The sequence below is a fragment of the Lepidochelys olivacea genome (assembly GCF_965140295.1).
Source record: "Lepidochelys olivacea isolate rLepOli2 genome assembly, chromosome: 21".
NCBI lineage: Eukaryota > Metazoa > Chordata > Testudines > Cheloniidae > Lepidochelys > Lepidochelys olivacea.
Genome location: NC_140431.1, coordinates 19,037,199 through 19,062,268, shown reverse-complemented (window position 1 = coordinate 19,062,268; position 25,070 = coordinate 19,037,199).

Genomic DNA, 25,070 nt, shown 5'->3' with positions numbered 1-25,070 from the left:
AAGCTGAGCCCTGATTAGGGGGCGGGGCTTCACTGACTAGGGGTCCTATAAAGGTAGCAGGCAGTCAGGCAGCGGAACAGACAGCTGCAGCGGCACAGGAGCTAGCAAACAGAGCTGTAAAGAGGGGAGTTTGTGTGGGAGTTCGGTTGGAGGAGAAGGTATTTGTGTGTTTGGTTTTGTATTCGTAGTATCTGTATGTGTAGAGGCTTGGAGGGGCTTTTTGCTGGGAGAGAAGCTGAGCCCTGATTAGGGGGCGGGGCTTCAGTGACTAGGGGTCCTATAAAGGTAGCAGCCAGTCAGACAGCGGCAGAGGAGCGAGCAAACAGAGCTGTAAACAGGGTAGTTTGAGTGGGAGTTCTGTTGGAGGAGAAGGTATTTGTGTTTTTGTATTGGTAGTATCTGTATGTGTAGAGGCTTGGAGGGGCTAGGTGCTGCGAGAGAAGCTGAGCCTTGATTAGGGGGCGGGGCTTCACTGACTAGGGGTCCTATAAAGGTAGCAGGCAGTCAGGCAGCGGCACAGGAGCTAGCAAACAGAGCTGTAAAGAGGGGAGTTTGAGTGGGAGTTCTGTTGGAGGAGAAGGTATTTGTGTGTGTTTGGTTTTGTATTCGTAGTATCTGTATGTGAAGGGGCTTTGTGCTGGGAGAGAAGCTGGGCCCTGATTAGGGGGCGGGGCTTCACTGGTTAGGGGTCCTAGAGTGGGAGCAGCCAGTCAGGCAGCGGCACAGACAGCTGCAGTGGCACAGGAGCTAGCAAACAGAGCTGTAAAGAGGGGAGTTTGAGTGGGAGTTCTGTTGGAGGAGAAGGTATTTGTGTGTTTTTGGTTTTGTATTCGTAGTATCTGTATGTGTAGAGGCTTGGAGGGGCTTTGTGCTGGGAGAGAAGCTGAGCCCTGATTAGGGGGCGGGGCTTCACTGACTAGGGGTCCTATAAAGGTAGCAGCCAGTCAGGCAGCGGCACAGGAGCTAGCAAACAGAGCTGTAAACAGGGGAGTTTGAGTGGGAGTTCTGTTGGAGGAGAAGGTACTTGTGTGTGTTCGGTTTTGTATTGGTAGTATCTGTATGTGTACGGGCTTTGTGCTGGGAGAGAAGCTGAGCCCTGATTAGGGGGCGGGGCTTCACTGACTAGGGGTCCTATAAAGGTAGCAGGCAGTCAGGCAGCGGAACAGACAGCTGCAGCGGCACAGGAGCTAGCAAACAGAGCTCTAAAGAGGGGAGTTTGTGTGGGAGTTCTGTTGGAGGAGAAGGTATTTGTGTGTTTGGTTTTGTATTCGTAGTATCTGTATGTGTAGAGGCTTGGAGGGGCTTTGTGCTGGGAGAGAAGCTGAGCCCTGATTAGGGGGCGGGGCTTCAGTGACTAGGGGTCCTATAAAGGTAGCAGCCAGTCAGACAGCGGCAGAGGAGCGAGCAAACAGAGCTGTAAACAGGGTAGTTTGAGTGGGAGTTCTGTTGGAGGAGAAGGTATTTGTGTTTTTGTATTGGTAGTATCTGTATCTGTAGAGGCTTGGAGGGGCTAGGTGCTGCGAGAGAAGCTGAGCCTTGATTAGGGGGCGGGGCTTCACTGACTAGGGGTCCTATAAAGGTAGCAGGCAGTCAGGCAGCGGCACAGGAGCTAGCAAACAGAGCTGTAAAGAGGGGAGTTTGAGTGGGAGTTCTGTTGGAGGAGAAGGTATTTGTGTGTGTTTTTGTATTTGTAGTATCTGTATGTGTAGAGGCTTGGAGGGGCTTTGTGCTGGGAGAGAAGCTGAGCCCTGATTAGGGGGCGGGGCTTCACTGACTAGGGGTCCTATAAAGCTAGCAGCCAGTCAGGCAGCGGCACAGGAGCTAGCAAACAGACCTGTAAACAGGGGAGTTTGAGTGGGCGTTCTGTTGGAGGAGAAGGAATTTGTGTGTTTGGTTTTGTATTGGTAGTATCTGTATGTGTAGGGGCTTTGTGCTGGGAGAGAAGCTGAGCCCTGATTAGGGGGCGGGGCTTCATTGACTAGGGGTCCTATAAAGGTAGCAGCCAGTCAGGCAGTGGCACAGGAGCTAGCAAACAGAGCTGTAAAGAGGGGAGTTTGAGTGGGAGTTCTGTTGGAGGAGAAGGTATTTGTGTGTTTTTTTGTATTGGTAGTATCTGTATATGTAGAGGCTTGGAGGGGCTTTGTGCTGGGAGAGAAGCTGAGCCCTGATTGGGGGCGGGGCTTCACTGACTAGGGGTCCTATAAAGGTAGCAGCCAGTCAGGCAGCGGCACAGGAGCTAGCAAACAGAGCTGTAAAGAGGGGAGTTTGAGTGGGAGTTCTGTTGGAGGAGAAGGTATTTGTGTGTGTTTGGTTTTGTATTGGTAGTATCTGTATGTGAAGGGGCTTTGTGCTGGGAGTGAAGCTGAGCCCTGATTAGGGGGCGGGGCTTCACTGACTAGGGGTCCTATAAAGGTAGCAGCCAGTCAGGCAGCGGCACAGGAGTAAGCAAACAGAGCTGTAAACAGGGCAGTTTAAGTGGGAGTTCTGTTGGAGGAGAAGGTATTTGTGTGTTTTTTTGTGTTGGTAGTATCTGTATATGTAGAGGCTTGGAGGGGCTTTGTGCTGGGAGAGAAGCTGAGCCCTGATTAGGGGGCGGGGCTTCAATGACTTGGGGTCCTATAAAGGTAGCAGCCACTCAGGCAGCGGCACAGGAGCTAGCAAACAGAGCTGTGAACAGGGGAGTTTGAGTGGGAGTTCTTTTGGAGGAGAAGGTATTTGTGTGTTTTTTTGTATTGGTAGTATCTGTATGTGTAGAGGGTTGGAGGGGCTTTGTGCTGGGAGAGAAGCTGAGCCCTGATTAGGGGGCGGGGCTTCACTGACTAGGGGTCCTATAAAGGTAGCAGCCAGTCAGGCAGCGGCAGACAGCTGCAGCGGCACAGGAGCTAGCAAACAGAGCTGTGAACAGGGGAGTTTGAGTGGGAGTTCTGTTGGAGGAGAAGGTATTTGTGTGTGTTTGGTTTTGTATTGGTAGTATCTGTATGTGTAGAGGCTTGGAGGGGCTTTGTGCTGGGAGAGAAGCTGAGCCCTGATTAGGGGGCGGGGCTTCACTGACTAGCGGTCCTGTAAAGGTAGCAGCCAGTCAGGCAGCGGCACAGGAGCTAGCAAACAGAGCTGTAAGCCGGGGAGTTTGAGTGGGAGTTCTGTTGGAGGAGAAGGTATTTGTGTGTGTTTTTGCATTTGTAGTATCTGTATGTGTAGAGGTTTGAAGGGGCCTTGTGCTGGGAGAGAAGCTGAGCCCTGATTAGGGGGCGGGGCTTCCCTGACTAGGGGTCCTATAAAGGTAGCAGCCAGTCAGACAGCGGCACAGGAGCTAGCAAACAGAGCTGTAAACAGGGGAGTTTGAGTGAGAGTTCTGTTGGAGGAGAAGGTGTTTGTGTGTTTTTTTGTATTGGTAGTATCTGTATGTGTAGAGGCTTGGAGGGGCTTTGTGCTGGGAGAGAAGCTGAGCCCTGATTAGGGGGCGGGGCTTCACTGACTAGGGGTCCTATAAAGGTAGCAGCCAGTCAGGCAGCGGCAGACAGCTGCAGCGGCACAGGAGCTAGCAAACAGAGCTGTGAACAGGGGAGTTTGAGTGGGACTTCTGTTGGAGGAGAAGGTATTTGTGTGTGTTTGGTTTTGTACTAGTAGTATCTGTATGTGTAGAGGCTTGGAGGGGCTTTGTGCTGGGAGAGAAGCTGAGCCCTGATTAGGGGGCGGGGCTTCACTGACTAGGGGTCCTATAAAGGTAGCAGCCAGCCAGGCAGCGGCACAGGAGCTAGCAAACAGAGCTGTAAACAGGGGACTTTGAGTGGGAGTTCTGTTGGAGGAGAAGGTGTTTGTGTGTTTTTTTGTATTGGTAGTATCTGTATGTGTAGAGGCTTGGAGGGGCTTTGTGCTGGGAGAGAAGCTGAGCCCTGATTAGGGGGCGGGGCTTCACTGACTAGGGGTCCTCTAAAGGTAGCAGCCAGTCAGGCCGCGGCAGACAGCTGCAGCGGCACAGGAGCTAGCAAACAGAGCTGTAAAGAGGGGAGTTTGTGTGGGAGTTCTGTTGGAGGAGAAGGTATTTGTGTGTTTGGTTTTGTATTCGTAGTATCTGTATGTGTAGAGGCTTGGAGGGGCTTTGTGCTGGGAGAGAAGCTGAGCCCTGATTAGGGGGCGGGGCTTCAGTGACTAGGGGTCCTATAAAGGTAGCAGCCAGTCAGACAGCGGCAGAGGAGCGAGCAAACAGAGCTGTAAACAGGGTAGTTTGAGTGGGAGTTCTGTTGGAGGAGAAGGTATTTGTGTTTTTGTATTGGTAGTATCTGTATGTGTAGAGGCTTGGAGGGGCTAGGTGCTGCGAGAGAAGCTGAGCCTTGATTAGGGGGCGGGGCTTCACTGACTAGGGGTCCTATAAAGGTAGCAGGCAGTCAGGCAGCGGCACAGGAGCTAGCAAACAGAGCTGTAAAGAGGGGAGTTTGAGTGGGAGTTCTGTTGGAGGAGAAGGTATTTGTGTGTGTTTTTGTATTTGTAGTATCTGTATGTGTAGAGGCTTGGAGGGGCTTTGTGCTGGGAGAGAAGCTGAGCCCTGATTAGGGGGCGGGGCTTCACTGACTAGGGGTCCTATAAAGCTAGCAGCCAGTCAGGCAGCGGCACAGGAGCTAGCAAACAGACCTGTAAACAGTGGAGTTTGAGTGGGCGTTCTGTTGGAGGAGAAGGAATTTGTGTGTTTGGTTTTGTATTGGTAGTATCTGTATGTGTAGGGGCTTTGTGCTGGGAGAGAAGCTGAGCCCTGATTAGGGGGCGGGGCTTCATTGACTAGGGGTCCTATAAAGGTAGCAGCCAGTCAGGCAGCGGCACAGGAGCTAGCAAACAGAGCTGTAAACAGGGCAGTTTGAGTGGGAGTTCTGTTGGAGGAGAAGGTATTTGTGTGTGTTTTTGTATTGGTATTATCTGTATGTGTAGAGGCTTGGAGGGGCTTTGTGATGGGAGAGAAGCTGGGCCCTGATTAGGGGGCGGGGCTTCACTGATTAGGGGTCCTAGAAAGGGAGCACCCAGTCAGGCAGCGGCACAGACAGCTGCAGTGGCACAGGAGCTAGCAAACAGAGCTGTAAAGAGGGGAGTTTGAGTGGGAGTTCTTTTGGAGGAGAAGGTATTTGTGTGTTTTTTTGTATTGGTAGTATCTGTATATGTAGAGGCTTGGAGGGGCTTTGTGCTGGGAGAGAAGCTGAGCCCTGATTAGGGGGCGGGGCTTCACTGACTAGGGGTCCTATAAAGGTAGCAGCCAGTCAGGCAGCGGCACAGGAGTAAGCAAACAGAGCTGTAAACAGGGCAGTTTAAGTGGGAGTTCTGTTGGAGGAGAAGGTATTTGTGTGTTTTTTTGTGTTGGTAGTATCTGTATATGTAGAGGCTTGGAGGGGCTTTGTGCTGGGAGAGAAGCTGAGCCCTGATCAGGGGGCGGGGCTTCACTGACTAGGGGTCCTATAAAGGTAGGAGCCAGTCAGGCAGCGGCACAGGAGCTAGCAAACAGAGCTGTAAGCAGGGGAGTTTGAGTGGGAGTTCTTTTGGAGGAGAAGGTATTTGTGTGTTTTTTTGTATTGGTAGTATCTGTATGTGTAGAGGCTTGGAGGGGCTTTGTGCTGGGAGAGAAGCTGAGCCCTGATTAGGGGGCGGGGCTTCAATGACTTGGGGTCCTATAAAGGTAGCAGCCACTCAGGCAGCGGCACAGGAGCTAGCAAACAGAGCTGTGAACAGGGGAGTTTGAGTGGGAGTTCTTTTGGAGGGGAAGGTATTTGTGTGTTTTTTTGTATTGGTAGTATCTGTATGTGTAGAGGGTTGGAGGGGCTTTGTGCTGGGAGAGAAGCTGAGCCCTGATTAGGGGGCGGGGCTTCACTGACTAGGGGTCCTATAAAGGTAGCAGCCAGTCAGGCAGCGGCAGACAGCTGCAGCGGCACAGGAGCTAGCAAACAGAGCTGTGAACAGGGGAGTTTGAGTGGGAGTTCTGTTGGAGGAGAAGGTATTTGTGTGTGTTTGGTTTTGTATTGGTAGTATCTGTATGTGTAGAGGCTTGGAGGGGCTTTGTGCTGGGAGAGAAGCTGAGCCCTGATTAGGGGGCGGGGCTTCACTGACTAGCGGTCCTGTAAAGGTAGCAGCCAGTCAGGCAGCGGCACAGGAGCTAGCAAACAGAGCTGTGAACAGGGGAGTTTGAGTGGGAGTTCTGTTGGAGGAGAAGGTATTTGTGTGTGTTTGGTTTTGTATTGGTAGTATCTGTATGTGTAGAGGCTTGGAGGGGCTTTGTGCTGGGAGTGAAGCTGAGCCCTGATTAGGGGGCGGGGCTTCACTGACTAGCGGTCCTGTAAAGGTAGCAGCCAGTCAGGCAGCGGCACAGGAGCTAGCAAACAGAGCTGTAAGCCGGGGAGTTTGAGTGGGAGTTCTGTTGGAGGAGAAGGTATTTGTGTGTGTTCGGTTTTGTATTGGTAGTGTCTGTATGTGTACGGGCTTTGTGCTGGGAGAGAAGCTGAGCCCTGATTAGGGGGCGGGCCTTCACTGACTAGGGGTTCTATAAAGGTAGCAGCCAGTCAGGCAGCGGCACAGGAGCTAGCAAACAGAGCTGTAAACAGGGGAGTTTGAGTGGGAGTTCTGTTGGAGGAGAAGGTATTTGTGTGTGTTTTTGTATTGGTAGTATCTGTATGTGTAGGGGTTTGGCGGGGCTTTGTGCTTGGAGAGAAGCTGAGCCCTGATTAGGGGGCGGGGCTTCACTGACTAGCGGTCCTGTAAAGGTAGCAGCCAGTCAGGCAGCGGCACAGGAGCTAGCAAACAGAGCTGTAAGCCGGGGAGTTTGAGTGGGAGTTCTGTTGGAGGAGAAGGTATTTGTGTGTGTTCGGTTTTGTATTGGTAGTGTCTGTATGTGTACGGGCTTTGTGCTGGGAGAGAAGCTGAGCCCTGATTAGGGGGCGGGCCTTCACTGACTAGGGGTTCTATAAAGGTAGCAGCCAGTCAGGCAGCGGCACAGGAGCTAGCAAACAGAGCTGTAAACAGGGGAGTTTGAGTGGGAGTTCTGTTGGAGGAGAAGGTATTTGTGTGTGTTTTTGTATTGGTAGTATCTGTATGTGTAGGGGTTTGGCGGGGCTTTGTGCTTGGAGAGAAGCTGAGCCCTGATTAGGGGGCGGGGCTTCACTGACTAGCGGTCCTGTAAAGGTAGCAGCCAGTCAGGCAGCGGCACAGGAGCTAGCAAACAGAGCTGTAAGCCGGGGAGTTTGAGTGGGAGTTCTGTTGGAGGAGAAGGTATTTGTGTGTGTTTTTGTATTGGTAGTATCTGTATGTGTAGGGGTTTGGCGGGGCTTTGTGCTTGGAGAGAAGCTGAGCCCTGATTAGGGGGCGGGGCTTCACTGACTAGGGGTCCTATAAAGGTAGCAGCCAGTCAGGCAGCGGAACAGACAGCTGCAGTGGCACAGGAGCTAGCAAACAGAGCTGTAAACAGGGGAGTTTGAGTGGGAGTTCTGTTGGAGGAGAAGGTATTTGTGTGTGTTTTTGCATTTGTAGTATCTGTATGTGTAGAGGTTTGAAGGGGCCTTGTGCTGGGAGAGAAGCTGAGCCCTGATTAGGGGGCGGGGCTTCCCTGACTAGGGGTCCTATAAAGGTAGCAGCCAGTCAGACAGCGGCACAGGAGCTAGCAAACAGAGCTGTAAACAGGGGAGTTTGAGTGAGAGTTCTGTTGGAGGAGAAGGTGTTTGTGTGTTTTTTTGTATTGGTAGTATCTGTATGTGTAGAGGCTTGGAGGGGCTTTGTGCTGGGAGAGAAGCTGAGCCCTGATTAGGGGGCGGGGCTTCACTGACTAGGGGTCCTATAAAGGTAGCAGCCAGTCAGGCAGCGGCAGACAGCTGCAGCGGCACAGGAGCTAGCAAACAGAGCTGTGAACAGGGGAGTTTGAGTGGGACTTCTGTTGGAGGAGAAGGTATTTGTGTGTGTTTGGTTTTGTATTGCTAGTATCTGTATGTGTAGAGGCTTGGAGGGGCTTTGTGCTGGGAGAGAAGCTGAGCCCTGATTAGGGGGCGGGGCTTCACTGACTAGGGGTCCTATAAAGGTAGCAGCCAGCCAGGCAGCGGCACAGGAGCTAGCAAACAGAGCTGTAAACAGGGGACTTTGAGTGGGAGTTCTGTTGGAGGAGAAGGTGTTTGTGTGTTTTTTTGTATTGGTAGTTTCTGTATGTGTAGAGGCTTGGAGGGGCTTTGTGCTGGGAGAGAAGCTGAGCCCTGATTAGGGGGCGGGGCTTCACTGACTAGGGGTCCTCTAAAGGTAGCAGCCAGTCAGGCCGCGGCAGACAGCTGCAGCGGCACAGGAGCTAGCAAACAGAGCTGTGAACAGGGGAGTTTGAGTGGGACTTCTGTTGGAGGAGAAGGTATTTGTGTGTGTTTGGTTTTGTATTGGTAGTATCTGTATGTGTAGAGGCTTGGAGGGGCTTTGTGCTGGGAGAGAAGCTGAGCCCTGATTAGGGGGCGGGGCTTCACTTGACTAGGGGTCCTATAAAGGTAGCAGCCAGCCAGGCAGCGGCACAGGAGCTAGCAAACAGAGCTGTAAACAGGGGACTTTGAGTGGGAGTTCTGTTGGAGGAGAAGGTATTTGTGTGTGTTTGGTTTTGTATTGTCAGTATCTGTATGTGCAGTGGCTTTGTGCTGGGAGAGAAGCTGAGCCCTGATTAGGGGGCGGGGCTTCACTGACTAGGGGTCCTATAAAGGTAGCAGCCAGTCAGGCAGCGGCAGACAGCTGCAGCGGCACAGGAGCTAGCAAACAGAGCTGTGAACAGGGGAGTTTGAGTGGGAGTTCTTTTGGAGGAGAAGATATTTGTGTGTTTTTTTGTATTGGTAGTATCTGTATGTGTAGAGGCTTGGAGGGGCTTTGTGCTGGGAGAGAAGCTGAGCCCTGATTGGGGGCGGGGCTTCACTGACTAGGGGTCCTATAAAGGTAGCAGCCAGTCAGGCAGCGGCACAGGAGCTAGCAAACAGAGCTGTAAGCAGGGGAGTTTGAGTGGGAGTTCTGTTGGAGGAGAAGGTATTTGTGTGTGTTCGGTTTTGTATTGGTAGTGTCTGTATGTGTACGGGCTTTGTGCTGGGAGAGAAGCTGAGCCCTGATTAGGGGGCGGGGCTTCACTGACTAGGGGTCCTATAAAGGTAGCAGCCAGTCAGGCAGCGGCACAGGAGCTAGCAAACAGAGCTGTAAACAGGGGAGTTTGAGTGGGAGTTCTGTTGGAGGAGAAGGTATTTGTGTGTGTTTTTGTATTGGTAGTATCTGTATGTGTAGAGGCTTGGAGGGGCTAGGTGCTGCGAGAGAAGCTGAGCCCTGATTAGGGGGCGGGGCTTCCCTGTCTAGGGGTCCTATAAAGGTAGCAGCCAGTCAGGCAGCGGCACAGGAGCTAGCAAACAGAGCTGTAAACAGGGGAGTTTGAGTGGGAGTTCTGTTGGAGGAGAAGGTATTTGTGTGTGTTTGGTTTTGCATTGGTAGTATCTGTATGTGTAGAGGCTTGGAGGGGCTTTGTGCTGTTAGAGAAGCTGAGCCCTGATTAGGGGGCGGGGCTTCACTGATTAGGGGTCGTAGAAAGGGAGCAGCCAGTCATGCAGCGGAACAGACAGTTGCAGCGGCACAGGAGCTAGCAAACAGAGCTGTAAGCACGGGAGTTTGAGTGGGAGTTCTGTTGGAGGAGAAGGTATTTGTGTGTGTTTGGTTTTGTATTGGTAGTATCTGTATGTGTAGAGGCTTGGAGGGGCTTTGTGCTGGGAGAGAAGCTGAGCCCTGATTAGGGGGCGGGCCTTCACTGACTAGGCGTCCTATAAAGGTAGCGGCCAGTCAGGCAGCGGCACAGGAGCTAGCAAACAGAGCTGTGAACAGGGGAGTTGGAGATCTATTGGAGAAGAAGGTATTTGTGTGTGTTTGGATTTGTATTGTCAGTATCTGTATGTGCAGGGTCTTTGTGCTGGGAGAGAAGCTGAGCCCTGATTAGGGGGCGGGGCTTGCCTGACTAGGGTTCCTGTAAAGGTAGCAGCCAGTCAGGCAGCGGCACAGGAGCTAGCAAACAGAGCTGTAAACAGGGGAGTTTGAGTGGGAGTTCTTTTGGAGGAGAAGGTATTTGTCTGTGTTTGGTTTTGTATTGTTAGTATCTGTATGTGTAGGGGCTTTGTGCTGGGAGAGATACTGAGCCCTGATTAGGGGGCGGGGCTTCACTGACTTGGGGTCCTATAAATGTAGCAGCCAGTCAGGCAGCGGCACAGGAGCTAGCAAACAGAGCTGTAAACAGGGGAGTTGGAGTGGGAGTTCTGTTGGAGGAGAAGGTATTTGTGTGTGTTTTTGTATTCATATTATATGTATGTGTAGAGGCTTGGAGGGGCTTTGTGCTGGGAGAGAAGCTGAGCCCTGATTAGGGGGCGGGGCTTCACTGACTAGGGGTCCTATAAATGTAGCAGCCAGTCAGGCAGCGGCACAGGAGCTAGCAAACAGACCTGTAAACAGGGCAGTTTGAGTGGGAGTTCTGTTGGAGGAGAAGGTATTTGTGTGTGTTTGGTTTTGTATTGGTTTTTGTCTGTATGTGTATTGGTTTGGCGGGGCTTTGTGCTTGGAGAGAAGCTGAGCCCTGATTAGGGGGTGGGGTTTCACTGACTAGGGTTCCTATAAAGGTAGCAGCCAGTCAGGCAGAGGAACAGACAGCTGCAGCGGCACAGGACCTAGCAAACAGAGCTGTAAAGAGGGGAGTTTGAGTGGGAGTTCTGTTGGAGGAGAAGGTATTTGTGTGTGTTTGGTTTTGTATTGGTAGTATCTGTATGTGTAGGGGCTTTGTGCTGGGAGAGAAGCTGAGCCCTGATTAGGGGGCGGGGCTTCACTGACTAGGGGTCCTATAAAGGTAGCAGCCAGTCAGGCAGCGGCACAGGACCTAGCAAACAGACCTGTAAACAGGGCAGTTTGAGTGGGAGTTCTGTTAGAGGAGAAGGTATTTGTGTGTGTTTTTGTATTGGTAGTATCTGTATGTGTAGAGGCTTGGAGGGGCTTTGTGCTGGGAGAGAAGCTGGGCCCTGATTAGGGGGCGGGCCTTCACTGGCTAGGGGTCCTATAAAGGGAGCAGCCAGTCAGGCAGCGGCACAGACAGCTGCAGTGGCACAGGCGCTACCAAAAAGAGCTGTAAACAGGGGAGTTTGAGTGGGAGTTCTGTTGGAGGAGAAGGTATTTGCGTGTGTTTGGTTTTTTATTGGTAGTATCTGTATGTGTACGGGCTTTGTGCTGGGAGATAAGCTGAGCCCTGATCAGGGGGCGGGGCTTCACTGACTAGGGGTCCTATAAAGGTAGGAGCCAGTCAGGCAGCGGCACAGGAGCTAGCATACAGAGCTGTAAGCAGGGGAGTTGGAGTGGGAGTTCTTTTGGAGGAGAAGGTATTTGTGTGTTTTTTTGTATTGGTAGTATCTGTATGTGTAGAGGCTTGGAGGGGCTTTGTGCTGGGAGAGAAGCTGAGCCCTGATTAGGGGGCGGGGCTTCACTGACTAGGGGTCCTATAAAGGTAGCAGCCAGTCAGGCAGCGGCACAGGAGCTAGCAAACAGAGCTGTGAACAGGGGAGTTTGAGTTCTGTTGGAGGGGAAGGTATTTCTGTGTGTTTGGTTTTGTATTGTCAGTATCTTTATGTGCAGGGGCTTTGTGCTGGGAGAGAAGCTGAGCCCTGATTAGGGGGCGGGGCTTCACTGACTAGGGGTCCTATAAAGGTAGCAGCCAGTCAGGCATAGGCACAGACAGCTGCAGCGGCACAGGAGCTAGCAAACAGAGCAGTAAACAGGGGACTTTGAGTGGGAGTTCTGTTGGAGGAGATGGTATTTGTGTGTGTTTGGTTTTGTATGGGTAGTATCTGTATGTGTAGGGGTTTGGCGGGGCTTTGTGCTTGGAGAGAAGCTGAGCCCTGATTAGGGGGCGGGGCTTCCCTGACCAGGGGTCCTATAAAGGTAGCAGCCAGTCAGGCAGCGGCACAGGAGCTAGCAAACAGAGCTGTAAACACGGGAGTTTGAGTGGGAGTTCTGTTGGAGGAGAAGGTATTTGTGTGTGTTTGGTTTTGCATTGGTCGTATCTGTATGTGTAGAGGCTTGGAGGGGCTTTGTGCTGGGAGAGAAGCTGAGCCCTGATTAGGGGGCGGGGCTTCACTGACTAGGGGTCCTATAAAGGTAGCAGGCAGTCAGGCAGCGGAACAGACAGTTGCAGCGGCACAGGAGCTAGCAAACAGAGCTGTAAACAGGGCAGTTTGATTGGGAGTTCTGTTGGAGGAGAAGGTATTTGTGTGTGTTTTTGTATTGGTATTATCTGTATGTGTAGAGGCTTGGAGGGGCTTTGTGATGGGAGAGAAGCTGAGCCCTGATTAGGGGGCGGGGCTTCACTGATTAGGGGTCGTAGAAAGGGAGCAGCCAGTCAGGCAGCGGCACAGACAGCTACAGCGGCGCAGGAGCTCGCAAACAGAGCTGTAAGCAGGGGAGTTTGAGTGGGAGTTCTGTTGGAGGAGAAGGTATTTGTGTGTGTTTGGTTTTGTATTGGTAGTATCTGTATGTGTAGAGGCTTGGAGGGGCTTTGTGCTGGGAGAGAAGCTGAGCCCTGATTAGGGGGCGGGCCTTCACTGACTAGGGGTTCTATAAAGGTAGCAGCCAGTCAGGCAGCGGCACAGGAGCTAGCAAACAGAGCTGTAAACAGGGGAGTTTGAGTGGGAGTTCTGTTGGAGGAGAAGGTATTTGTGTGTGTTTGGTTTTGTATAGGTAGTATCTGTATGTGTAGGGGTTTGGCGGGGCTTTGTGCTTGGAGAGAAGCTGAGCCCTGATTAGGGGGCGGGGCTTCCCTGACCAGGGGTCCTATAAAGGTAGCAGCCAGTCAGGCAGCGGCACAAGAGCTAGCAAACAGAGCTGTAAACAGGGCAGTTTGATTGGGAGTTCTGTTGGAGGAGAAGGTATTCGTGTGTGTTCTGTTTTGTATTGGTAGTATCTGTATGTGTACGGGCTTTGTGCTGGGAGAGAAGCTGAGCCCTGATGAGGCGGCGGGGCTTCACTGACTAGGGGTCCTATAAAGGTAGCAGCCAGTGAGGCAGCGGCACAGGAGCTAGCAAACAGAACTGTAAACAGGGGAGTTGGAGTGGGAGTTCTGTTGGAGGAGATGGTATTTGTGTGTTTTTTTGTATTGGTAGTATCTGTATGTGTAGAGGCTTGGAGGGGCTTTGTGCTGGGAGAGAAGCTGGGCCCTGATCAGGGGGCGGGGCTTCACTGACTAGGGGTCCTATAAAGGTAGCAGCCAGTCAGACAGCGACACAGGAGCTAGAAAACAGAGCTGTAAGCAGGGGAGTTGGAGTGGGAGTTCTGTTGGAGGAGATGGTATTTGTGTGTGTTTGGTTTTGTATTGGTAGTATCTGTATGTGTAGGGGTTTGGTGGGGCTTTGTGCTTGGAGAGAAGCTGAGCCCTGATTAGGGGGCGGGGCTTCACTGACTAGGGGTCCTATAAAGGGAGCAGCCAGTCAGGCAGCGGCACAGACAGCTGAAGCAGCACAGGAGCTAGCAAACAGAGCTGTAAACAGGGGAGTTGGAGTGGGAGTTCTGTTGGAGGAGAAGGTATTTGTGTGTGTTTGGTTTTGTATTGGTAGTATCTGTTTGTGTAGGGGCTTTGTGATGGGAGAGAAGCTGGGCCCTGATTAGGGGGCGGGGCTTCACTGATTAGGGGTCGTAGAAAGGGAGCAGCCAGTCAGGCAGCGGCACAGACAGCTACAGCGGCACAGGAGCTCGCAAACAGAGCTGTAAGCAGGGGAGTTTGAGTGGGAGTTCTGTTGGAGGAGAAGGTATTTGTGTGTGTTTGGTTTTGTATTGGTAGTATCTGTATGTGTAGAGGCTTGGAGGGGCTTTGTGCTGGGAGAGAAGCTGAGCCCTGATTAGGGGGCGGGCCTTCACTGACTAGGGGTTCTATAAAGGTAGCAGCCAGTCAGGCAGCGGCACAGGAGCTAGCAAACAGAGCTGTAAACAGGGGAGTTTGAGTGAGAGTTCTGTTGGAGGAGAAGGTATTTGTGTGTGTTTTTGTATTGGTAGTATCTGTATGTGTAGAGGCTTGGAGGGGCTAGGTGCTGCGAGAGAAGCTGAGCCCTGATTAGGGGGCGGGGCTTCAATGACTTGGGGTCCTATAAAGGTAGCAGCCACTCAGGCAGCGGCACAGGAGCTAGCAAACAGAGCTGTGAACAGGGGAGTTTGAGTGGGAGTTCTTTTGGAGGAGAAGGTATTTGTGTGTTTTTTTGTATTGGTAGTATCTGTATGTGTAGAGGGTTGGAGGGGCTTTGTGCTGGGAGAGAAGCTGAGCCCTGATTAGGGGGCGGGGCTTCACTGACTAGGGGTCCTATAAAGGTAGCAGCCAGTCAGGCAGCGGCAGACAGCTGCAGCGGCACAGGAGCTAGCAAACAGAGCTGTGAACAGGGGAGTTTGAGTGGGAGTTCTGTTGGAGGAGAAGGTATTTGTGTGTTTTTTTGTATTGGTAGTATCTGTATGTGTAGAGGCTTGGAGGGGCTTTGTGCTGGGAGAGAAGCTGAGCCCTGATTAGGGGGCGGGGCTTCACTGACTAGCGGTCCTGTAAAGGTAGCAGCCAGTCAGGCAGCGGCACAGGAGCTAGCAAACAGAGCTGTAAGCCGGGGAGTTTGAGTGGGAGTTCTGTTGGAGGAGAAGGTATTTGTGTGTGTTCTGTTTTGTATTGGTAGTGTCTGTATGTGTACGGGCTTTGTGCTGGGAGAGAAGCTGAGCCCTGATTAGGGGGCGGGCCTTCACTGACTAGGGGTTCTATAAAGGTAGCAGCCAGTCAGGCAGCGGCACAGGAGCTAGCAAACAGAGCTGTAAACAGGGGAGTTTGAGTGGGAGTTCTGTTGGAGGAGAAGGTATTTGTGTGTGTTTGGTTTTGCATTGGTAGTATCTGTATGTGTAGAGGCTTGGAGGGGCTTTGTGCTGGGAGAGAAGCTGAGCCCTGATTAGGGGGCGGGGCTTCACTGACTAGGGGTCCTATAAAGGTAGCAGGCAGTCAGGCAGCGGAACAGACAGCTTCAGCGGCACAGGAGCTAGCAAACAGAGGTGTAAACAGGGCAGTTTGATTGGGAGTTCTGTTGGAGGAGAAGGTATTTGTGTGTGTTTGGTTTTGCATTGGTCGTATCTGTATGTGTAGAGGCTTGGAGGGGCTTTGTGCTGGGAGAGAAGCTGAGCCCTGATTAGGGGGCGGGGCTTCACTGACTAGGGGTCCTATAAAGGTAGCAGGCAGTCATGCAGCGGAACAGACAGTTGCAGCGGCACAGGAGCTAGCAAACAGAGCTGTAAACAGGGCAGTTTGATTGGGAGTTCTGTTGGAGGAGAAGGTATTTGTGTGTGTTTTTGTATTGGTATTATCTGTATGTGTAGAGTCTTGGAGGGGCTTTGTGATGGGAGAGAAGCTGGGCCCTGATTAGGGGGCGGGGCTTCACTGATTAGGGGTCGTAGAAAGGGAGCAGCCAGTCAGGCAGCGGCACAGACAGCTACAGCGGCACAGGAGCTCGCAAACAGAGCTGTAAGCACGGGAGTTTGAGTGGGAGTTCTGTTGGAGGAGAAGGTATTTGTGTGTGTTTGGTTTTGTATTGGTAGTATCTGTATGTGTAGAGGCTTGGAGGGGCTTTGTGCTGGGAGAGAAGCTGAGCCCTGATTAGGGGGCGGGCCTTCACTGACTAGGGGTTCTATAAAGGTAGCAGCCAGTCAGGCAGCGGCACAGGAGCTAGCAAACAGAGCTGTAAACAGGGGAGTTTGAGTGAGAGTTCTGTTGGAGGAGAAGGTATTTGTGTGTTTGGTTTTGTATTGGTAGTATCTGTATGTGTAGAGGCTTGGAGGGGCTTTGTGCTGGGAGAGAAGCTGAGCCCTGATTAGGGGGCGGGGCTTGACTGACTAGGGGTCCTATAGAGGTAGCAGCCAGTGAGGCAGCGGCTCAGACAGCTGCAGCGGCACAGGAGCTAGCAAACAGAGCTGTAAACAGGGGAGTTTGAGTGGGAGTTCTGTTGGAGCAGAAGGTATTTGTGTGTTTGGTTTTGTATTGGTAGTATCTGTATGTGTAGAGGCTTGGAGGGGCTTTGTGCTGGGAGAGAAGCTGAGCCCTGATTAGGGAGCGGGGCTTCACTGACTAGGCGTCCTATAAAGGTAGCGGCCAGTCAGGCAGCGGCACAGGAGCTAGCAAACAGAGCTGTGAACAGGGGAGTTGGAGATCTATTGGAGGAGAAGGTATTTGTGTGTGTTTGGATTTGTATTGTCAGTATCTGTATGTGCAGGGTCTTTGTGCTGGGAGAGAAGCTGAGCCCTGATTAGGGGGCGGGGCTTGCCTGACTAGGGTTCCTGTAAAGGTAGCAGCCAGTCAGGCAGCGGCACAGGAGCTAGCAAACAGACCTGTAAACAGGGGAGTTTGAGTGGGAGTTCTGTTGGAGGAGAAGGTATTTGTCTGTGTTTTTGTATTCATATTATATGTATGTGTAGAGGCTTGGAGGGGCTTTGTGCTGGGAGAGAAGCTGAGCCCTGATTAGGGGGCGGGGCTTCACTGACTAGGGGTCCTATAAATGTAGCAGCCAGTCAGGCAGCGGCACAGGAGCTAGCAAACAGACCTGTAAACAGGACAGTTTGAGTGGGAGTTCTGTTGGAGGAGAAGGTATTTGTGTGTGTTTGGTTTTGTATTGGTTTTTGTCTGTATGTGTATTGGTTTGGCGGGGCTTTGTGCTTGGAGAGAAGCTGAGCCCTGATTAGGGGGTGGGGCTTCACTGACTAGGGTTCCTATAAAGGTAGCAGCCAGTCAGGCAGAGGAACAGACAGCTGCAGCGGCACAGGACCTAGCAAACAGAGCTGTAAACAGGGGAGTTTGAGTGGGAGTTCTGTTGGAGGAGAAGGTATTTGTGTGTGTTTGGTTTTGTATTGGTAGTATCTGTATGTGTAGGGGCTTTGTGCTGGGAGAGAAGCTGAGCCCTGATTAGGGGGCGGGGCTTCACTGACTAGGGGTCCTATAAAGGTAGCAGCCAGTCAGGCAGCGGCACAGGAGCTAGCAAACAGACCTGTAAACAGGGCAGTTTGAGTGGGAGTTCTGTTGGAGGAGAAGGTATTTGTGTGTGTTTTTGTATTGGTAGTATCTGTATGTGTAGAGGCTTGGAGGGGCTTTGTGCTGGGAGAGAAGCTGGGCCCTGATTAGGGGGCGGGCCTTCACTGTCTAGGGGTCCTATAAAGGTAGCAGCCAGTCAGGCAGCGGCACAGGAGCTAGCAAACAGAGCTGTGAACAGGGGAGTTTGAGTTCTGTTGGAGGGGAAGGTATTTCTGTGTGTTTGGTTTTGTATTGTCAGTATCTGTATGTGCAGGGGCTTTGTGCTGGGAGAGAAGCTGAGCCCTGATTAGGGGGCGGGGCTTCCCTGACCAGGGGTCCTATAAAGGTAGCAGCCAGTCAGGCAGCGGCACAGGAGCTAGCAAACAGAGCTGTAAACAGGGGAGTTTGAGTGGGAGTTCTGTTGGAGGAGAAGGTATTTGTGTGTGTTTTTGTATTGGTAGTATCTGTATGTGTAGAGGCTTGGAGGGGCTTTGTGCTGGGAGAGAAGCTGAGCCCTGATTAGGGAGCGGGGCTTCACTGACTAGGGGTCCTGTAAAGGTAGCAGCCAGTCAGGCAGCGGCACAGACAGCTGCAGCGGCAAAGGAGCTAGCAAACAGAGCTGTAAACAGGGGAGTTTGAGTGGGAGTTCTGTTGGAGGAGAAGGTATTTGTGTGTGTTTTTGTATTGGTAGTACCTGTATGTGTAGAGGTTTGAAGGGGCTTTGTGCTGGGAGAGAAGCTGAGCCCTGATTAGGGGGCGGGGCTTCACTGACTAGGGGTCCTATAAAGGTAGCAGCCAGTCAGGCAGCGGCACAGGAGTTAGCAAACAGAGCTGTAAACAGGGGAGTTTGAGTGGGAGTTCTGTTGGAGGAGAACGTATTTGTGTGTGTTTTTGTATTGGTAGTATCTGTATGTGTAGAGGCTTGGAGGGGCTAGGTGCTGGAGAGAAGCTGAGCCCTGATTAGGGGGCGGGGCTTCCCTGACTAGGGGTCCTATAAAGGTAGCAGCCAGTCAGGCAGCGGCACAGGAGCTAGCAAACAGAGCTGTAAACAGGGGAGTTTGAGTGGGAGTTCTGTTGGAGGAGAAGGTATTTGTGTGTGTTTTTGTATTGGTATTATCTGTATGTGTAGAGGCTTGGAGGGGCTTTGTGCTGGGAGAGAAGCTGAGCCCTGATTAGGGGGCGGGGCTTCACTGACTAGGGGTCCTATAAAGGTAGCAGGCAGTCAGGCAGCGGAACAGACAGTTGCAGCGGCACAGGAGCTAGCAAACAGAGCTGTAAACAGGGCAGTTTGATTGGGAGTTCTGTTGGAGGAGAAGGTATTTGTGTGTGTTTTTGTATTGGTATTATCTGTATGTGTAGAGGCTTGGAGGGGCTTTGTGATGGGAGAGAAGCTGGGCCCTGATTAGGGGGCGGGGCTTCACTGATTAGGGGTCGTAGAAAGGGAGCAGCCAGTCAGGCAGCGGCACAGACAGCTACAGCGGCACAGGAGCTCGCAAACAGAGCTGTAAGCAGGGGAGTTTGAGTGGGAGTTCTGTTGGAGGAGAAGGTATTTGTGTGTGTTTGGTTTTGTATTGGTAGTATCTGTATGTGTAGAGGCTTGGAGGGGCTTTGTGCTTGGAGAGAAGCTGAGCCCTGATTAGGGGGCGGGGCTTCACTGACTAGGGGTCCTATAAAGGTAGCAGCCAGTCAGGCAGCGGCACAGGAGCTAGCAAACAGAGGTGTAAACAGGGGAGTTTGAGTGGGAGTTCTGTTGGAGGAGAAGGTATTTGTGTGTGTTTGGTTTTGTATTGGTAGTATCTGTATGTGTAGGGGTTTGGCGGGTCTTTGTGCTTGGAGAGAAGCTGAGCCCTGATTAGGGGGCGGGGCTTCCCTGACCAGGGGTCCTATAAAGGTAGCAGCCAGTCAGGCAGCGGCACAGGAGCTAGCAAACAGAGCTGTAAACAGGGCAGTTTGATTGGGAGTTCTGTTGGAGGAGAAGGTATTCGTGTGTGTTCTGTTTTGTATTGGTAGTATCTGTATGTGTACGGGCTTTGTGCTGGGAGAGAAGCTGAGCCCTGATGAGGCGGCGGGGCTTCACTGACTAGGGGTCCTATAAAGGTAGCAGCCAGTGAGGCAGCGGCACAGGAGCTAGCAAACAGAACTGTAAACAGGGGAGTTTGAGTGGCAGTTCTTTTGGAGGAGAAGGTATTTGTGTGTTTTTTTGTATTGGTAGTATCTGTATGTGTAGAGGCTTGGAGGGGCTTTGTGCTGGGAGAGAAGCTGGGCCCTGATCAGGGGGCGGGGCTTCACTGACTAGGGGTCCTATAAAGGTAGCAGCCAGTCAGGCAGCGGCACAGGAGCTAGCAAACAGAGCTGTGAACAGGGGAGTTTGAGTTCTGTTGGAGGGGAAGGTATTTCTGTGTGTTTGGTTTTGTATTGTCAGTATCTGTATGTGCAGGGGCTTTGTGCTGGGAGAGAAGCTGAGCCCTGATTAGGGGGCGGGGCTTCACTGACTAGGGGTCCTATAAAGGTAGCAGCCAGTCAGGCAGAGGCACAGGAGCTAGCAAACAGAGCTGTAAACAGGGGAGTTGGAGTGGGAGTTCTGTTGGAGGAGAAGGTATTTGTGTGTGTTTGGTTTTGTATTGGTAGTATCTGTTTGTGTAGGGGCTTTGTGCTGGGAGAGAAGCTGAGTCCTGATTAGGGGGCGGGGCTTCACTGACTAGGGGTCCTATATAGGTAGCAGCACAGACAGCTGCAGCGACACAGGACCTAGCAAACAGAGCTGTAAACAGGGGAGTTTGAGTGGGAGTTCTGTTGGAGGAGAAGGTATTTGTGTGTGTGTTTGGTTTGTATTGGTAGTTTCTGTATGTGTAGAGGCTTGGAGGGGCTTTGTGCAAGGAGAGAAGCTGAGCCCTCATTAGGGGGCGGGGCTTCACTGACTAGGGGTCCTATAAAGGGAGCAGCCAGTCAGGCAGCAGCACAGGAGCTAGCAAACAGAGGTGTAAACAGGGGAGTTTGAGTGTGAGTTCTGTTGGAGGAGAAGGTATTTGTGTGTGTTTGGTTTTGTATTGGTAGTATCTGTATGTGTAGAGGCTTGGAGGGGCTTTGTGCTGGGAGAGAAGCTGAGCCCTGATTAGAAGGCGGGGCTTCACTGACTAAGGGTCTTATAAAGGTAGCAGCCTGTCAGGCAGCGGCACAGACAGCTTCAGCGGCACAGGAGCTAGCAAACAAAGCTGTAAACAGGGGAGTTTGAGTGGGAGTTCTGTTGGAGGAGAAGGTATTTGTGTGTGTGTGTTCGGTTTTGCATTGGTAGTATCTGTATGTGTAGCGGCTTTGTGCTGGGAGAGAAGCTGAGCCCTGATTAGGGGGCGGGGCTTCACTGACTAGGGGACCTATCAAGGGAGCAGCCAGTCAGGCAGCGGCACAGACAGCTGCAGTGGCACAGGAGCTAGCAAACAGAGCTGTCAACAGGGGAGTTTGAGTGGGAGTTCTGTTGGAGGAGAACCTATGTGTAGGTATTTGGTTTTGTATTGGTGGTATCTGTTTGTGTAGGGGCTTTGTGCTGGGAGAGAAGCTGAGCCCTGATTAGGGAGCGGGGCTTCACTGACTAGTGGTCCTATAAAGGTAGCAGCCAGTCAGGCAGCGGCACAGGAGCTAGCAAACAGAGCTGTAAACAGGGGAGTTTGAGTGGGAGTTCTGTTGGAGGAGAAGGTATTTGTGTGTGTTTTTGTATTGGTATTATCTGTATGTGTAGAGGCTTGGAGGGGCTTTGTGCTGGGAGAGAACCTGGGCCCTGATTAGGGGGCGGGGCTTCACTGACTAGGGGTCCTATAAAGGGAGCAGCCAGTCAGGCAGCGGCACAGACAGCTGCAGCGGCACAGGAGCTAGCAAACAGAGCTGGAAACAGGGGAGTTTGAGTTTGAGTTCTGTTGGAGGAGAAGGTATTCGTGTGTGTTTGGTTTTGTATTGGTAGTATCCGTATGTGGAGGGGCTTTGTGCTGGGAGAGACCTGAGTCCTGATTAGGGGGCGGGGCTTCACTGACTAGGGGTCCTATAAAGGTAGCAGCACAGACAGGTGCAGCGGCACAGGACCTAGCAAACAGAGCTGTAAACAGGGGAGTTTGAGTGGGAATTCTGTTGGAGGAGAAGGTATTTGTGTGTGTGTTTGGTTTTGTATTGGTAGTATCCGTATGTGTAGGGGCTTTGTGCTGGGAGAGAAGCTGAGCCCTGATTAGGGGGCGGGGCTTCACTGACTAGGGGTCCTATGAAGGTAGCAGCCAGTCAGGCAGCGGCACAGACAGCTGCAGCGGCACAGGAGCTAGCAAACAGAGGTGTAAACAGGGGAGTTTGAGTGTGAGTTCTGTTGGAGGAGAAGGTATTTGTGTGTATTTGGTTTTGTATTGGTGGTATCTGTATGTGTAGAGGCTTGGAGGGGCTTAGTGCTGGGAGAGAAGCTGAGCCCTGATTAGGGGTCGGGGTTCCCTGATTAGGTGTCCTATGAAGGTAGCAGCCAGTCAGGCAGCGGCACAGACAGCTGCAGCGGCACAGGAGCTAGCAAACAGAGCTGTAAGCAGGGGAGTTTGAGTGAGAGTTCTTTTGGAGGAGAAGGTATTTGTTTGTTTTTTTGTATTGGTAGTATCTGTATGTGTAGAGGGTTGGAGGGGCTTTGTGCTGGGAGAGAAGCTGAGCCCTGATTAGGGGGCGGGGCTTCACTGACTAGGGGTCCTATAAAGGTAGCAGCCAGTCAGGCAGCGGCAGACAGCTGCAGCGGCACAGGAGCTAGCAAACAGAGCTGTGAACAGGGGAGTTTGAGTGGGAGTTCTGTTGGAGGAGAAGGTATTTGTGTGTGTTTGGTTTTGTATTGGTAGTATCTGTATGTGTAGAGGCTTGGAGGGGCTTTGTGCTGGGAGAGAAGCTGAGCCCTGATTAGGGGGCGGGGCTTCACTGACTAGGGGTCCTGTAAAGGTAGCAGCCAGTCAGGCAGCGGCACAGGAGCTAGCAAACAGAGCTGTAAGCCGGGGAGTTTGAGTGGGAGTTCTGTTGGAGGAGAAGGTATTTGTGTGTGTTCGGTTTTGTATTGGTAGTGTCTGTATGTGTACGGGCTTTGTGCTGGGAGAGAAGCTGAGCCCTGATTAGGGGGCGGGCCTTCACTGACTAGGGGTTCTATAAAGGTAGCAGCCAGTCAGGCAGCGGCACAGGAGCTAGCAAACAGAGCTGTAAACAGGGGAGTTTGAGTGGGAGTTCTGTTGGAGGAGAACGTATTTGTGTGTGTTTTTGTATTGGTAGTATCTGTATGTGTAGAGGCTTGGAAGGGCGAGGTACTGCGAGAGAAGCTGAGCCCTGATTAAGGGGCGGGCCTTCACTGACTAGGGGTCCTATAAAGATAGCAGCCAGTCAGGCAGCGGCAGACAGCTGCAGCGGCACAGGAGCGAGCAAACAGAGCTGTAAAGAGGGGAGTTTGTGTGGGAGTTCTGTTGGAGGAGAAGGTATTTGTGTGTGTTTGGTTTTGCATTGGTAGTATCTGTATGTGTAGAGGCTTGGAGGGGCTTTCTGCTGGGAGAGAAGCTGAGCCCTGATTAGGGGGCGGGGCTTCACTGACTAGGGGTCCTGTAAAGGTAGCAGCCGGTCAGGCAGCGGCACAGGAGCTAGCAAACAGAGCTGTAAACAGGGGAGTTTGAGTGGGAGTTCTGTTGGAGGAGAAGGTATTTGTGTGTGTTTGGTTTTGTATTGGTAGTATCTGTATGTGTAGAGGCTTGGAGGGGCTTTGTGCTGGGAGAGAAGCTGAGCCCTGATTAGGGGGCGGGGCTTCACTGACTAGGGGTCCTAGAAAGGGAGCAGCCAGTCAGGCAGCGGAACAGACAGCTGCAGTGGCACAGGAGCTAGCAAACAGAGCTGTAAGCAGGGGAGTTTGAGTGGGAGTTGTGTTGGAGGAGATGGTATTTGTTTTTGGTTTTGTATTGGTAGTATCTGTATGTGTAGAGGTTTGAAGGGGCCTTGTGCTGGGAGAGAAGCTGAGCCCTGATTAGGGGGCTGGGCTTCCCTGACTAGGGGTCCTATAAAGGTAGCAGCCAGTCAGGCAGCGGCACAGGAGCTAGCAAACAGAGCTGTAAACAGGGGAGTTTGAGTGGGAGTTCTGTTGGAGGAGAAGGTGTTTGTGTGTTTTTTTGTATTGGTAGTATCTGTATGTGTAGAGGCTTGGAGGGGCTTTGTGCTGGGAGAGAAGCTGAGCCCTGATTAGGGGGCGGGGCTTCACTGACTAGGGGTCCTATAAAGGTAGCAGCCAGTCAGGCAGCGGCACAGGAGCTAGCAAACAGAGCTGTAAACAGGGGAGTTTGAGTGGGAGTTCTGTTGGAGGAGATGGTATTTGGGTGTGTTTGGTTTTGTATTGGTAGTATCTGTATGTGTAGGGGTTTGGCGGAGCTTTGTGCTCGCAGAGAAGCTGAGCCCTGATTAGGGGGCGGGGCTTCACTGACTAGGGGTCCTATAAAGGTAGGAGCCAGTCAGGAAGCGGCACAGGAGCTAGCAAACAGAGCTGTGAACAGAGGAGTTGGAGTGGGAGTTCTGTTGGAGGAGAAGGTATTTGTGTGTGTTTTTGTATTCGTAGTATCTGTATGTGTAGAGGCTTGGAGGGGCGAGGTACTACGAGAGAAGCTGAGCCCTGATTAGGGGGCGGGGCTTCACTGACTAGGGGTCCTATAAAGGTAGCAGCCAGTCAGGCAGCGGCACAGGAGCTAGCAAACAGAGCTGTAAGCAGGGGAGTTGGAGTGGGAGTTCTGTTGGAGGAGAAGGTATTTGTGTGTGTTTGGTTTTGTATTGTCAGAATCTGTATGTGTAGGGGCTAGGTGCTGGGAGAGAAGCTGAGCCCTGATTAGGGGGCGTGGCTTCCCTGACTAGGGGTCCTATGAAAGTAGCAGCCAGTCAGGCAGCGGCACAGTAGCTAGCAAACAGAGCGGTAAAGAGAGGATTTTGACTGGGAGTTCTTTTGGAGGAGAAGGTATTTGTGTGTTTTTTTGTATTGGTAGTATCTGTATATGTAGAGGCTTGGAGGGGCTTTGTGCTGGGAGAGAAGCTGAGCCCTGATTGGGGGCGGGGCTTCACTGACTAGGGGTCCTATAAAGGGAGCAGCCAGTCAGGCAGCGGCACAGGAGCTAGCAAACAGAGCTGTAAAGAGGGGAGTTTGAGTGGGAGTTCTGTTGGAGGAGAAGGTATTTGTGTGTGTTTGGTTTTGTATTGGTAGTATCTGTATGTGTACGGGCTTTGTGCTGGGAGAGAAGCTGAGCCCTGATTAGGGGGCGGGGCTTCACTGACTAGGGGTCCTATAAAGGTAGCAGCCAGTCAGGCAGCGGCACAGGAGCTAGCAAACAGAGCTGTAAACAGGGGAGTTTGAGTGGGAGTTCTGTTGGAGGAGAAGGTACTTGTGTGTGTTCGGTTTTGTATTGGTAATATCTGTATGTGTAGAGGCTTGGAGGGGCTTTGTGCTGGGAGAGAAGCTGAGCCCTGATTAGGGGGCGGGGCTTCACTGATTAGGGGTCCTATAAAGGTAACAGGCAGTCAGGCAGCGGAACAGACAGCTGCAGCGGCACAGGAGCGAGCAAAGAGAGCTGTAAAGAGGGGAGTTTGTCTGGGAGTTCTGTTGGAGGAGAAGGTATTTGGGTGTGTTTGGTTTTGTATTCGTAGTATCTGTATGTGTAGAGGCTTGGAGGGGCTTTGTGCTGGGAGAGAAGCTGAGCCCTGATTAGGGGGCGGGGCTTCACTGACTAGGGGTCCTATAAAGGTAGCAGCCAGTCAGGCAGCGGCACAGGAGCTAGCAAACAGAGCTGCAAACAGGGGAGTTTGAGTGGGAGTTCTGTTGGAGGAGAAGGTACTTGTGTGTGTTCGGTTTTGTATTGGTAGTATCTGTATGTGTACGGGCTTTGTGCTGGGAGAGAAGCTGAGCCCTGATTAGGGGGCGGGGCTTCACTGACTAGGGGTCCTATAAAGGTAGCAGGCAGTCAGGCAGCGGCAGAGGAGCGAGCAAACAGAGCTGTAAACAGGGGAGTTT